Source organism: Aquarana catesbeiana, linkage group LG06 (genome assembly GCF_042186555.1).
Source record: "Aquarana catesbeiana isolate 2022-GZ linkage group LG06, ASM4218655v1, whole genome shotgun sequence".
NCBI classification, from domain to species: domain Eukaryota; kingdom Metazoa; phylum Chordata; class Amphibia; order Anura; family Ranidae; genus Aquarana; species Aquarana catesbeiana.
In genome coordinates, this window is record NC_133329.1 from 370370716 (window position 1) to 370383066 (window position 12351).

The 12351-nt window shown below is 45.7% G+C and overlaps 1 protein-coding gene across 1 annotated transcript in view; it reads right to left on the reverse strand.

Moving 5' to 3' along the window:
• Window positions 1-12351, reverse strand: part of KIF5C (kinesin family member 5C) — a 124697-nt gene that overhangs the window by 82406 nt on the left and 29940 nt on the right. The window lies entirely within an intron of this gene.

Genomic DNA, 12351 nt, shown 5'->3' on the forward strand with positions numbered 1-12351 from the left:
ATCAAAGTGGCTGCCATCTTTTTTTTTTTTCTATTTGGCGCAGGCATGCACTTGAAGTTTTCAGCTGCCTTCCGAAGGCGAGGTCTAGGCTTCTGGTGTACTGTCTTACCTTTAAGGACGAAGGAGCTCCCTCCAGATAGGCCTGTCCTCTGCTTGTGCATTGCTATATACGCATGTCCCATAGCTGGGAATGCAAAGTGTTTGGAGTTAGGGACCAAACTCTATAAAAAGGTGCCTTGATGTGGCAATGTGGGTTCCACATGTTTTTGCAACCAAGACCTCCATTTTTAATCTGAGTAGTTGAAACACATTGATTACGTTTTTCCGCTAGCTAGGTGTGCTTGGGAACCCTTTGCATTACATCACTGACTGGTTGCCATGGTGAAGGTGGGTGTTCCTAAAGGACATCATTTACTAGAACACCTTTTCAGTTTGGTCAACATCAACTTCCCTTGCAGGTTTTTGATTTTCGGTAACAAGACAGCATAAAGCTGCAAAGGATGTAGGTCCTGGCAAAACCTCCCTCTGCCAGATGTTGGGATTACTGGGGGACAAAAAGCTATAAAATGCCCAGCATGTGTCACTGACCGCAGGTCTCACTCTGATCAGTGTGACTGGTAAAGTACAGTGGGTATAGAAAAGAATCACCCCCCTTTAAAATAATCACATTTTGTTGCTTTGCAGCCTGAAATTAAGACAGACAGCTTTTTTTAATCCAGCTGTATTTACTAGTGCAACGTATAACATCCAAATGAAAGATATAACACCAACATGTCAGAAAAAAAAAAAAATCAGAGTTGGAAAAAGGATCATCCCCCTTGTGTCAGTATTTTGTTGAACCACCTTTTGCTTTAATGACCGCCTTTAGTCTATTGGGAGATGTCTCTACTAACTTTGCACACCTAGACTTTGCAATATTTGCCCACTCTTTTTTGCAGAACTGCTCAAGTTCAGTTAAATTTGATGGTGACCGTTTGTGGACTGCAGTCTTCAAGTCATGCCACAGATTTTCAATGTGGTTTAAGTCTGGGCTCTGACTAGGCCATACGAGGACATTCATCTTTTTTTTTCCTTCAACCACTGTGTGGTCATTTTTGCTGTGTGCTTTGGGTCATTGTCATGTTGGAAGGTAAACCTTCTTTCCATTTACAACTTTCTGACAGAGGCCAGCAGATTTTCCTCAAGAATTTGACGGTATTTTGCCCCATCCATTTTTTACTTCTATTCTGACAAGTGCGCTAGTCCCTGCTGTAGAGAAACCCCTCCATAACAGGATATAATCACCTCCATGCTTTACTGTAGGAATTGTGTTATTTGGATGGTGAGCTGTATTGGATTTCCACCAGACATAATCGACCACCTTAAAAATGCACCTTGAAGAAGATTCTGAGATCACATGGAAAAAAGGTGTTCTGGTCAGATGAGACTAAGATGGAATTATTTGGCCTCAACAAACGATATTATCTGGCGGAAATCCAATACCACTCACCATCCAAATAACTCCATTCTTAGAGTAAAGCGTGGAGGTGGTAATATCCTGTTATGGGAGGTGTTTCTCTGCAGCAGGGACTGGAGCACTTGTCAGGATAGAAGAAAAAAATGGATGGGGCAACATACCAAATACCATCAAATTCTTGAGGAAATTCTGCTGCCCTCTGCCAGAACTTGTCAATGAGCCAAAGCACACAGCAAAAAAAAAAAATGAGCCCAGGTTGAAGGAGAAAAGGGTGAACATCCTTGAATGATTTAGTCAGAGCCCAGACTTAAACCCCATTGGAAATCTTTGGAATGACTTGAAGACTGCAGTCACCAGCAAATTTAACTGAACTTGAGCAGTTCTGCAAAGAAGAGTGGGGAAATATTGCAAAGTCTAGATGTGCAAAGTTAGTAGAGACATATCCCAACATGATAAATAAAGGCTGTAATTAAAAGCAAAATGTGGTTCAGCTAAATACTGACATAAGGGGTGATCCTTTTTCCAACTCAGTGATTCGGTTTTTGAATTTTTTTTTTTTTACATTCTTTCCTGACATGTTGGTGTTATTTCACTTGGATGTTATAAAGTAAGTTGCATTAGTAAGTACAGCTGTATCAGTCTTCATTTCAGGCTGCAAAGCAACAAAATGTGATTTTAAAAATGGGGGGGGGGGGGGATTCTTTTCTATACCCACTGTATCTCCACCCAGCCTAACATATCTTATTAATAGTGGCCCAGTGGGGAAACCTCCTGGCTGTCTAGCCCTCTTATGCCTCTCACTATAGAGTTCATTCCCGAAGAGCCAATCACCGGGGCCCAGGCACCCTAACAAGCCATGTGTACCAAGCCTTAGAAAAAGCCAACTTTAGGAGCCATTGCTGGTGGACTTTGCTTTAAGTGAGTTTTGCATTCTCATACAAGTCTGTGGGAGTGCAAAAACGGCTTGAAGCAGGTAAAAAGCAATTCAGAAGAAAATCAGCGGCAGGTCAAATACACCTGTCAAATCCTGGATTTCAGAAGCGTCTTAAACTGATGCCATCAAACAGGCCCTAAAAAGTAGGGTTTTTTTTTTTTTTTTTATGTACTAACCAGTGCTGAAAGAACAAAAAAGTTAAAAACTTTTACATCCAACTCTTCCATTCCTGTTGACAGCATCACATGTATAAAACAGATGCTTACAGCCACCTATTCCCCCGGGCGCCGATTCACTTTACTTTTTGTCATTTTTATGTGAGAATCTATAATGAAACATTTATATGCAGACTCCTTCTACCTCCTCCTCACAAATGCCTTCCTGCAGCAACCTCCCCAGCTCCTGACACCAGCAAGCCACCATGTATTCATCAATCTGTGCTGCTGCAAGAGAGACTGCTTCTGGTTGAGTAGAACGTCAATCATGGAGAAATAAAAAAACAGGGGGAAGTCGAACTGTGATTACCAATGACAGTTGGCAGGGCCTGTAATTGCTGGCAACCAATTTGAACCAGAAGATGATTTTGATAACAGAATGCATTAAAGTGCTGATAATCTGGAAAGGATTTCTACGTGGTTAAATTGCTTTAATTATCCTGAGGAAAGATCATTCTAGAACAAGGCGATATTCTGAAACCAGATGAAGGAAAGATTTGAAATTTTTTTTTTTCTTTTTAAAGAGACACTCTTATCCAAACAACGAAAACATATTTATGATTACATGCATAACAAGAGATACTACCACAAGACTGAGCGACGAGAGTGCGAAAAGGGAGGGCAAATAACAAGGAGAGAGTGCACAGAGACAGAAGAGAACACGAGCGTGCAAACAGGAGAGAGTAAGCAAACAAAGGAAAGCGAGCAAGCATGAGCAAACAAAAAGGTGAGAGCGCAAGGGGGAGAGAGAGAGTGTGAGAGAGAGAGCGCAAGCAAACAGGAGAGAGATAGAGAGAGAGAGAGAGCGCGCGAGAGAGAGCGCGAGAGAGAGAGCGCAATAGAGAGAGCGAGGGAGAGAGAGAGAGAGAGAGCGAGGGAGAGAGAGGGAGAGGGAGAGAGAGGGAGAGGAGAGAGAGAGAGAGAGAGAGAGAGAGAGAGGGAGAGCGCAAGCAAACAGGAGAGGGGGAGAGAGAGAGAGGGAGGGGGAGGGAGGGGGAGAGAGAGAGAGAGAGAGAGAGAGAGAGAGAGAGAGAGAGAGAGAGAGAGAGAGAGAGAGAGAGGGAGAGAGAGAGAGGGAGAGAGAGAGAGGGAGAGAGAGAGGGAGAGAGAGAGAGAGAGAGAGAGGGAGAGGGGGAGAGAGAGAGAGAGGGAGAGCGCAAGCAAAGAGGAGAGAGAGAGAGAGGAGAGCGAGAGAGAACAGAGGAGAGCGAGAGAGAGAACAGAGGAGAGCGAGAGAGAGAACAGAGGAGAGCGAGAGAGAGAACAGAGGAGAGCGAGAGAGAGAACAGAGGAGAGCGAGAGAGAGAACAGAGGAGAGCGAGAGAGAGAACAGAGGAGAGCGAGAGAGAGAACAGAGGAGAGCGCGAGAGAGAACAGAGGAGAGCGCGAGAGAGAACAGAGGAGAGCGCGAGAGAGAACAGAGGAGAGCGCGAGAGAGAACAGAGGAGAGCGCGAGAGAGAACAGAGGAGAGCGCGAGAGAGAACAGAGGAGAGCGCGAGAGAGCGCGAGAGAGAACAGAGGAGAGAGAGAGAGCGCGAGAGAGAACAGAGGAGAGAGAGAGAGCGCGAGAGAGAACAGAGGAGAGAGAGAGCGCGAGAGAGAACAGAGGAGAGAGAGAGCGCGAGAGAGAACAGAGGAGAGAGAGAGCGCGAGAGAGAACAGAGGAGAGAGAACAGAGGAGAGAGAGAGCGCGAGAGAGAACAGAGGAGAGAGAGAGCGCGAGAGAGAACAGAGGAGAGAGAGAGCGCGAGAGAGAACAGAGGAGAGAGAGCGCGAGAGAGAACAGAGGAGAGAGAGCGCGAGAGAGAACAGAGGAAAGAGAGCGCGAGAGAGAGAGAGCGCAAGCGTGAGCAAACAAAGGTGACAGAGCAAGCACGCAAGCAAACAGGAGAGAGAGCGCAAGCAAACAGAGGAGGGAGAAAGAGCAAGTGTGAGCAAACAAAGGTGAGCGAGAGAGAGAGCAAAAGCAGGCAGAGGAGAGAGCGAGAGAAAGAAAGCAAGGGTGAGCAAAAAAAACACTAATACTACTCCTTAGCTCTCTCTGCCAGTCTCACATTTTGATCCTTTGCAAAACAGCATCACTTCAGCCCTGCTGTATAATAATAATAATAAATAAAAAAAAATGTTTTTTTAAAAAACCACGCCACACACAGAAGTAGATGAGATTTCTTCTAATATGTACGCCAGTCACTTTTGTTACGGTTGTCTCTCTGGGACAGGAACCTAGCAACATTTTCCTAATGGGGACACAGAGAGCAGTAAAAACCACAGAGGATTGAGCATACCAAGCTCTAGGTTTTGGCTGGAGATTTACTTTTGGGGCCCGTGTAGACGTTCTTCAAATGGGCAAATGCAGCAAGCTTTTGACATCAGTTCTGAGAAACAACTGAGAGAATTCGGAATTCACTGCAGGTTCTGTTAACCTTTTTTGTAGTCCCATAAAATTGTATGGAGAGAGTGAGGAAAAAAAAAAAAAAAAGTGTTCTGAAACAAAGCCCTTCCACACTGGTCCTTAAATCAGTTGCTCAGATACAAGAAAAGGCTAAAGCATGAAGTGCACAAAGAATGTACTAATGTCACTGCAGTGGGCAGAATCCAGCACCACACCTAACTACTATTACATAAAAACACTTTAAAAAATCTAGATATGTTCAGAGTATTACCAATGTAATGAATTGGAACTTTATGACATAGTGGGAAAGAGTTTGAGAACACATGTCCTGATGACACCCAAGGCATTGCTATGACCTGGGCCACCTGTTTTCCATGTGGAAAGAATTAGGTTGAGAGGACAGCCACACGGCAAACCGGGATCTCACAGCAAGGCTAAGCTACATTATAGAGAACTCTGCAAACTCCTATCACTGGTGGCTAGGACCTTCTCTGCAATAAGACTAAAACAGTTGAGCAGTAGATGACCTGAGTGGAAAACCCCATTAACTAGACTGAGCAGAGCCCCCAGGGCCTGTGTTGATGTCAATTTCAGGCACTTTGGAAGTCATTCAGAACTGCGACGTACATTTGACCTGCTATTGAACTTCTGATTTGCTTCAGGCAGGTTTTACATTCCCATAGACTTGTATGGGAATGCAAAACTCAAAGCCAGTCTATAGAGGCCCAAAGTCCTCTCCCCTCTTTATGGTCATCAAAATTTAAGAAGCCCTAAAGACAAGCAGACATGGTTAAGCAACATTTGCATTAGTTACACATTAATGTGCATATCCATTTTTATTAGCTTTGGATCATTTTTTAAAGGAAGAATTGAAACATATTTCAGTCTTTATTTACTATCTGCATTCCCACTGGGTGGATTTATGTCACTTCATGTCTAGGTGAGATGCCTAAATGGAACTGGAACTGAATTTGCCCAGTGGGGGCATATTGTAGACAGCATTGAAAACCCGATAGAAGTTTAGAATTTTTCCCTCAATGTACATCTCTTACTGGGGAGATTGTTCCTTTTCTACATATCTGCTGTGAAGATTTTTTCTCACTTCCGGTGTTAGCCAGTTCCACTCCGGGCCAATTCAGACATTCCTCTTCTACATATAAAAATCAGCATTTTTTGCAAGAGAACTACTTAGAAAACCCACACATACTTTTTTTTTTTTTTTTTTTTTTTTTTAGGCAGAGGACCTAGAGAATAAATTGGTGGGTGTTGCATAGTTTTATGTCACACGATATTTACAAAGTTGTAAATAGTTACCAAACGCAGATCTCTCCTCTGGCCTCCAAAAGATTTGATCAAATTGAGATCAAACGGAGATCGGTTTGATCTGTTGCTTTCACAAGCCTTCCACTGCCCGTAAAAGTAATCCAGGGTTGTATAGCCACTTAGATTACTTTTACAGCAAAGAAAACCAGTAGCTGAAAAAAAAAAAAAGAAAAAGACACAAAAACGATGCATTAGCTACGGTTATAGTTTTGCTATAACCACCTTAACCTTTGGTCGTTTATAGTTACATAGTAGGGGAGGTTGAAAAAAAAGACACGTCCTGTTGCCATGGTAACAGATTAAATGACTTACAGAGACACCCATTCTAAGGCTTCAAAGAGAACTAAAAAGAATAATAAACTGACGAGCGGGACAACCTTGTGGACCATACCTCTACCTTTCAACCCTTTTTCTTCTTTCTCTTTCCTTTTCTCCACTTTACGATTAAAGCTCATTATCAGAATTTATTTGACCTATATACACTCTACTTGTAAACAATATGTATAGTAGGTATAAATCATTTAAATACCTACAAAAGTAACTAAGGAAATGATATATATCTTTAATTTAGGTTTACGTGAACCCAATGTTTAATATTTGAAATTTCATGATATTTACCTATATAAACCCTACTGTAAAGCAATGAGCTTACTTTATAGATCCTTGTAAACTTACTTTATGTATCTTTATAACATTGTATACTCAATAAACTTCTTTTGACAAGGAAAAAAAAAAAGACACATGTCCAACCTATGTGTTATTATACATCAGTATTACATTGTATAACCCTGTATGTTGTGGTCGTTCAGGTGCTTATCTAATCGTTTTTTGAAACTATCGATGCTCCCCGCTGAGACTACCGCCTGTGGAAGGGATTTCCACATCCTTGCCGCTCTTACAGTAAAGAGCCCTCTACATAGTTTAAGGTTAAACCTCTTTTCTTCTAATTTTAATGAGTGTCCACGTGCCTTATTAAACTCCCTTCTGCAGAAAAGCTTTATCCCTATTATGGGGTCACCAGTATGGTATTTGTATATTGATATCCCCATATCCCCTCTCAAGCATCTCTTCTCCAGAGAGAATAAGTTCAGTGCTCATAACCTTTCCTCATAACTAATGTCCTCCAGTCCCTTTATTCATTTTGTTGCCCTTCTCTGTACTCGCTCTATTTCCAGCACATCCTTCCTGAGGACTGGTGCCCAGAACTGGACAGCATACTCCAGGTGCGTCCGGACCAGAGTCTTGTAGAGTGGGAGAATTATCGCTTTATCTCTGGAGTTATTTACCCTTTTTAATGCATGCCAATATTCTGTTTGCTTTGTTAGCAGCAGCTTGGCATTGCATGCCATTGCTGAGCCTATCTACTAGGACCCCCAGGTCCTTTTCCATCCTTGATTCCCCCAGAGGTTCTCCCCCCAGTGAGTAGATTGCATTCATATTTTTGCCACCCAAATGCATTATTTTAAATTTTTCCACATTAAGCCTCATTTGCCATGTAGTTGCCCACCCCATTAATTTGTTCAGATCTACTTGCAAGGTTACCACATCCTGCGGAGAAGTTATTGCCCTACTCACCATTTATCATTACCCTCTGAACTCGACCTTGTAGCCAGTTTTCAAGTCATGTACACACCCTACGGTCCATGCCAACGGACCTTACTTTGTACAGTAAACGTTTATGGGGAACTGCGTCAAATGCTTTTGCAAAATCCAGATACACCACATCTATGGGCCTTCCTTTATCTAGATGGCAGCTTACCTCCTCATAGAAGGTTAATAGATTGGTTTGGCAAGAAAGATTCTTCATGGATCCATGCTGATTACTGCTAATGATAACGTTTTCATTACTAAAATCTTGTATATAGTCCCTTATCATCCCCTCCAAGAGCTTGCATACTATTGATGTTAGGCTAACTGGTCTGTAATTTCCAGGGATGTATTTTGGCCCTTTTTTAAATATGGGTGCTACATTGGCTTTTCTCCAATCAGCTGGTACCATTCCAGTCAATAGACTGTCAGTAAAAATTAGGAATAATGGTCTGGCAATTACTTGACCGAGTTCCGGAAGGACCCTCGGGTGCAAGCTATCTGGTCCCAGTGACTTATTAATGTTAAGTTTTTCAAGTCTATTCCTAATTCTGTCCACCATTAGCCATGAGGGTGCTTCCTGTGATGTGTCAAGAGGATAAACACTGCAGTATTGGTTACTGAAGCCCCCCCGTTTCCCTCGTGAAGACTGAGGAGAAGAATAAATTCAATACCTTTGCCATCTCACCATCCTTTGTAACCAGATTCCTTTCTTCATTCTTTATGGGGCCAATATGGTCTGTCCTCCCTCTTTTACTGTTTGTATACTTAAAGAATTTCTTGGGATTTTTTTTGCTCTCCTCCGCTATGTGTCTTTTGGTTTCGACCTTAGCTGCCCTAATTGCACCCTTACATTTCTTGCTGCATTCTTTGTAAAGTTTGAAGGCTGATCCCTCAGCCTTGTATTTTTTGAAGGCCTTCTCCTTTGCTTTTATATGCATTTTTACATTGGAGTTAAGCCACCCAGGACTTTTGTTCGCTCTTTTAAATTTCCCCAATTGGATGCAATGGTTAATGCCCTTATTTAATATGCTCTTAAAGTAAACCCATCTCTCCTCCGTGTTCTTTGTTCTAAGATTTCATCCCAATTAATATCTTCTAGCAAGGTTCGTAGTCTAGGGAAGTTGGCTCTTTTGAAATTCAGTGTCTTTGTATTCCCCTTGTTATTGTGCGATTTATACTGAAGCTAATTGACCTATGGTCACTGTTTCTTAAATTGCCCCGTATTTTCACATCCGTGATAAGGTCTGTATTGTTGGTAATCAGTAGGTCTAGTAACGGTTTGTTTCTAGTTGGCGCATCTACCATCTGACCCATGAAATTGTCCTGCAAGACATTTAGGAACTGGCGAGCCTTAGACGAATGTGCGGTTCCTTCCGCCCAGTCTGTCTGGATAATTAAAACCCCCCATTATGACAACATTTCCCATCCTTGCCGCTAATCCAAATTGTGATAGGAGGTCCGTCTCCCCCAGGTTAGGGGGCCTATAGCTTATTCCCAGTATTACTTTCCCCTTAGTTTCAGCCCTTTGGAGCTCTACCTATAAAGGATTCCTCCTCCTCCCTAGCTCCCTTAGTGATGTCATCTCTCACATTCATTTGTACATTATTCTTGATATACAGGCCTTTTTTTACACTCTATCCCTGCGATAAAGGGAATACCCTTTAATGGTTGCCAGCCAATCATGAGAGCTGTTGACCCAAGTCTCTGAAATTCCCACAAAATCTAAATCCTCCTCATACAACAGCATCTCTAGTTCTCCCATCTTGTCCGCCAGGCTTCTGGCATTGGTGAACATGCCGCGTAGTTTAGACCGCTCACATCCTGTCTTCTTATTGGGTGTTCCAAGGTTGCAAATAAGACTTGTTACTATACTTACCTCAGGTTTATGCGCTTTAGTCAACTTACCACTAATGCCCCCAATACTACGATCTGGAATATGTTCCGCGCTGACCATCTCTACCTCTGGACCCTCGTCACCTAGTTTAAAAGCCCCTCTTAATTTTTGGCCAGCTTCACTCCCAGCAGTCCTGCACCCTCATTTAGATTAAGTTTGTGCCTTCTATAGAACTGGGGACCGACTGAGAAGTCGGCCCAGTTCTTCAGGAACCAAAACCCCTCCTTTCTACACCAGCTCATCAGCCACTTGTTTACTTCCCTAATTTCCCTCTGCCTTTCTGGTGCGGCTCGAGGTACCGGTAGTATTTCTGAGAATACTACCTTGTAGGTCCTGTTCCTCAATTTAGCTCCTTAGTCCCCAAAAATCGTTCTTTAGGACACTCCATCTTCCTTTGACTTGGTCATTGGTGCAATGTGCACCATGACAGCCGGGTCTTCCCCAGCCCCTCCCAGCAATCTGTCCACCAGATCCGCGATGTTCCAAACCCGAGCGCCTTGTAGACCACATACAGTTCGCCGCTTCAGGTCTGTCACAGATTGCCCTCTCTGTCCTAAGAATTGAGTCCCCTACCACCAGAATCTGTCTTTTCTTTCGCTCCCCCCCCCCCCCACACACACTCTCACTGGAGGAGTTCTTTCCCTGGCAGCTAGGGGAGTCCCTCAGCTCCAGCAGTTCTGGTCCTCGACTGGTTTCACCAATGTCACTCAATGGGGCCTACTTATTGGGATGTTCCAGCCCAGGATCGGCCTCCCTGGGACTTTCCCCTCTACCTTCCTGACTGTCACCCATCTACTCTTTTCTAGTGCCTGCACCTCTTTGTTTCCACCTGCCTCTGTGCTGGCCCCTGCCGGCACATGCCGGGTACGTTCCCAGCTCTCCTTTAGTATGGAGGGTCTTCTCAGTGTTGACAGTTGCTTCCCTAGATTCAGAACCTGGGCTTCCAGGGAAACAATGTGATTACAGCAGAATTCCCTCTCGATCGGATGATCAAGGAACGCATACATGCAGCAAGATGAACACCGAGTCTCATCTCCACACCCGCCGGGCATCATACCTACTAATTTTATGAGGATTGGGGATTATACCCTGTCCAAATTATCCAACAACTAGCTTCCTGACACTCATACGTAATACACAGGTACTCAACAATACAATACACAGGTACTCACAGTCCACATGCATAGGTGGCCAAAAGGGACGGGAAGTGGTTAGTGTGCTGCCATTCCTGCCCCTGACGCCAACAGCGTGCCGCCATTCCTGCCCCTGACGCCAACAGCGTGCCGCCATTCCTGCCCCTGATGCCAACAGCGTGCCACATTTCCTGCCACTGACGCCATTCCTGCAACTAACGCCATCAGCGTGCTGCCATTCCTGCCTGTGACAGCAACAGCGTGCCGCACTTCCTGATATCGACGCCAACAGCGTGCCGCACTTCCTGATATCGACGCCAACAGCGTGCCGCACTGCCTGATATCGACGCCAACAGCGTGCCGCACTGCCTGATATCGACGCCAACAGCGTGCCGCACTGCCTACCCCCAACGCCAACAGCGTGCCGCACTGCCTACCCCCAACGCCAACAGCGTGCCGCACTGCCTACCCCCAACGCCAACAGCGTGCCGCACTGCCTACCCCCAACGCCAACAGCGTGCCGCACTGCCTACCCCCAACGCCAACAGCGTGCCGCACTGCCTACCCCCAACGCCAACAGCGTGCCGCACTGCCTACCCCCAACGCCAACAGCGTGCCGCATTGCCTACCCCCCCGACGCCAACAGCGTGCCGCATTGCCTACCCCCCCCGACGCCAACAGCGTGCCGCATTGCCTACCCCCCCCCACGCCAACAGCGTGCCGCATTGCCTACCCCCCGACGCCAACAGCGTGCCGCATTTCCTAACCCCCGACGCCAACAGCGTGCCGCATTTCCTAACCCCCGACGCCAACAGCGTGCCGCATTTCCTAACCCCCGACGCCAACAGCGTGCCGCATTTCCTAACCCCCGACGCCAACAGCGTGCCGCATTTCTTAACCCCCGACGCCAACAGCGCGCCGCATTTCCTAACCCCCGACGCCAACAGCGTGCCGCATTTCCTACCCCCAACGCCAACAGCGTGCAGCATTTCCTACCCCCAACGTCAACAGCGTGCCGCATTTCCTACCCCCAACGCCAACAGCGTGCCGCATTTCCTACCCCCAACGCCAACAGCGTGCCGCATTTCCTACCCCCAACGCCAACAGCGTGCCGCATTTCCTACCCTCCGACGCCAACAGCGTGCCGCCATTCCTGCCCCTGACGCCAACAGCGTGCCACATTTCCTGCCACTGACGCCATTCCTGCAACCAACGCCATCAACGTGCTGCCATTCCTGCCTGTGACAGCAACAGCGTGCCACCATTCCTGATAGCGACGCCAACAGCGGGCTGCATTGCCTACCCCCAACGCCAACAGCGTGCAGCATTTCCTACCCCCAACGTCAACAGCGTGCCGCATTTCCTACCCCCAACGCCAACAGCGTGCCGCATTTCCTACCCCCAACGCCAACA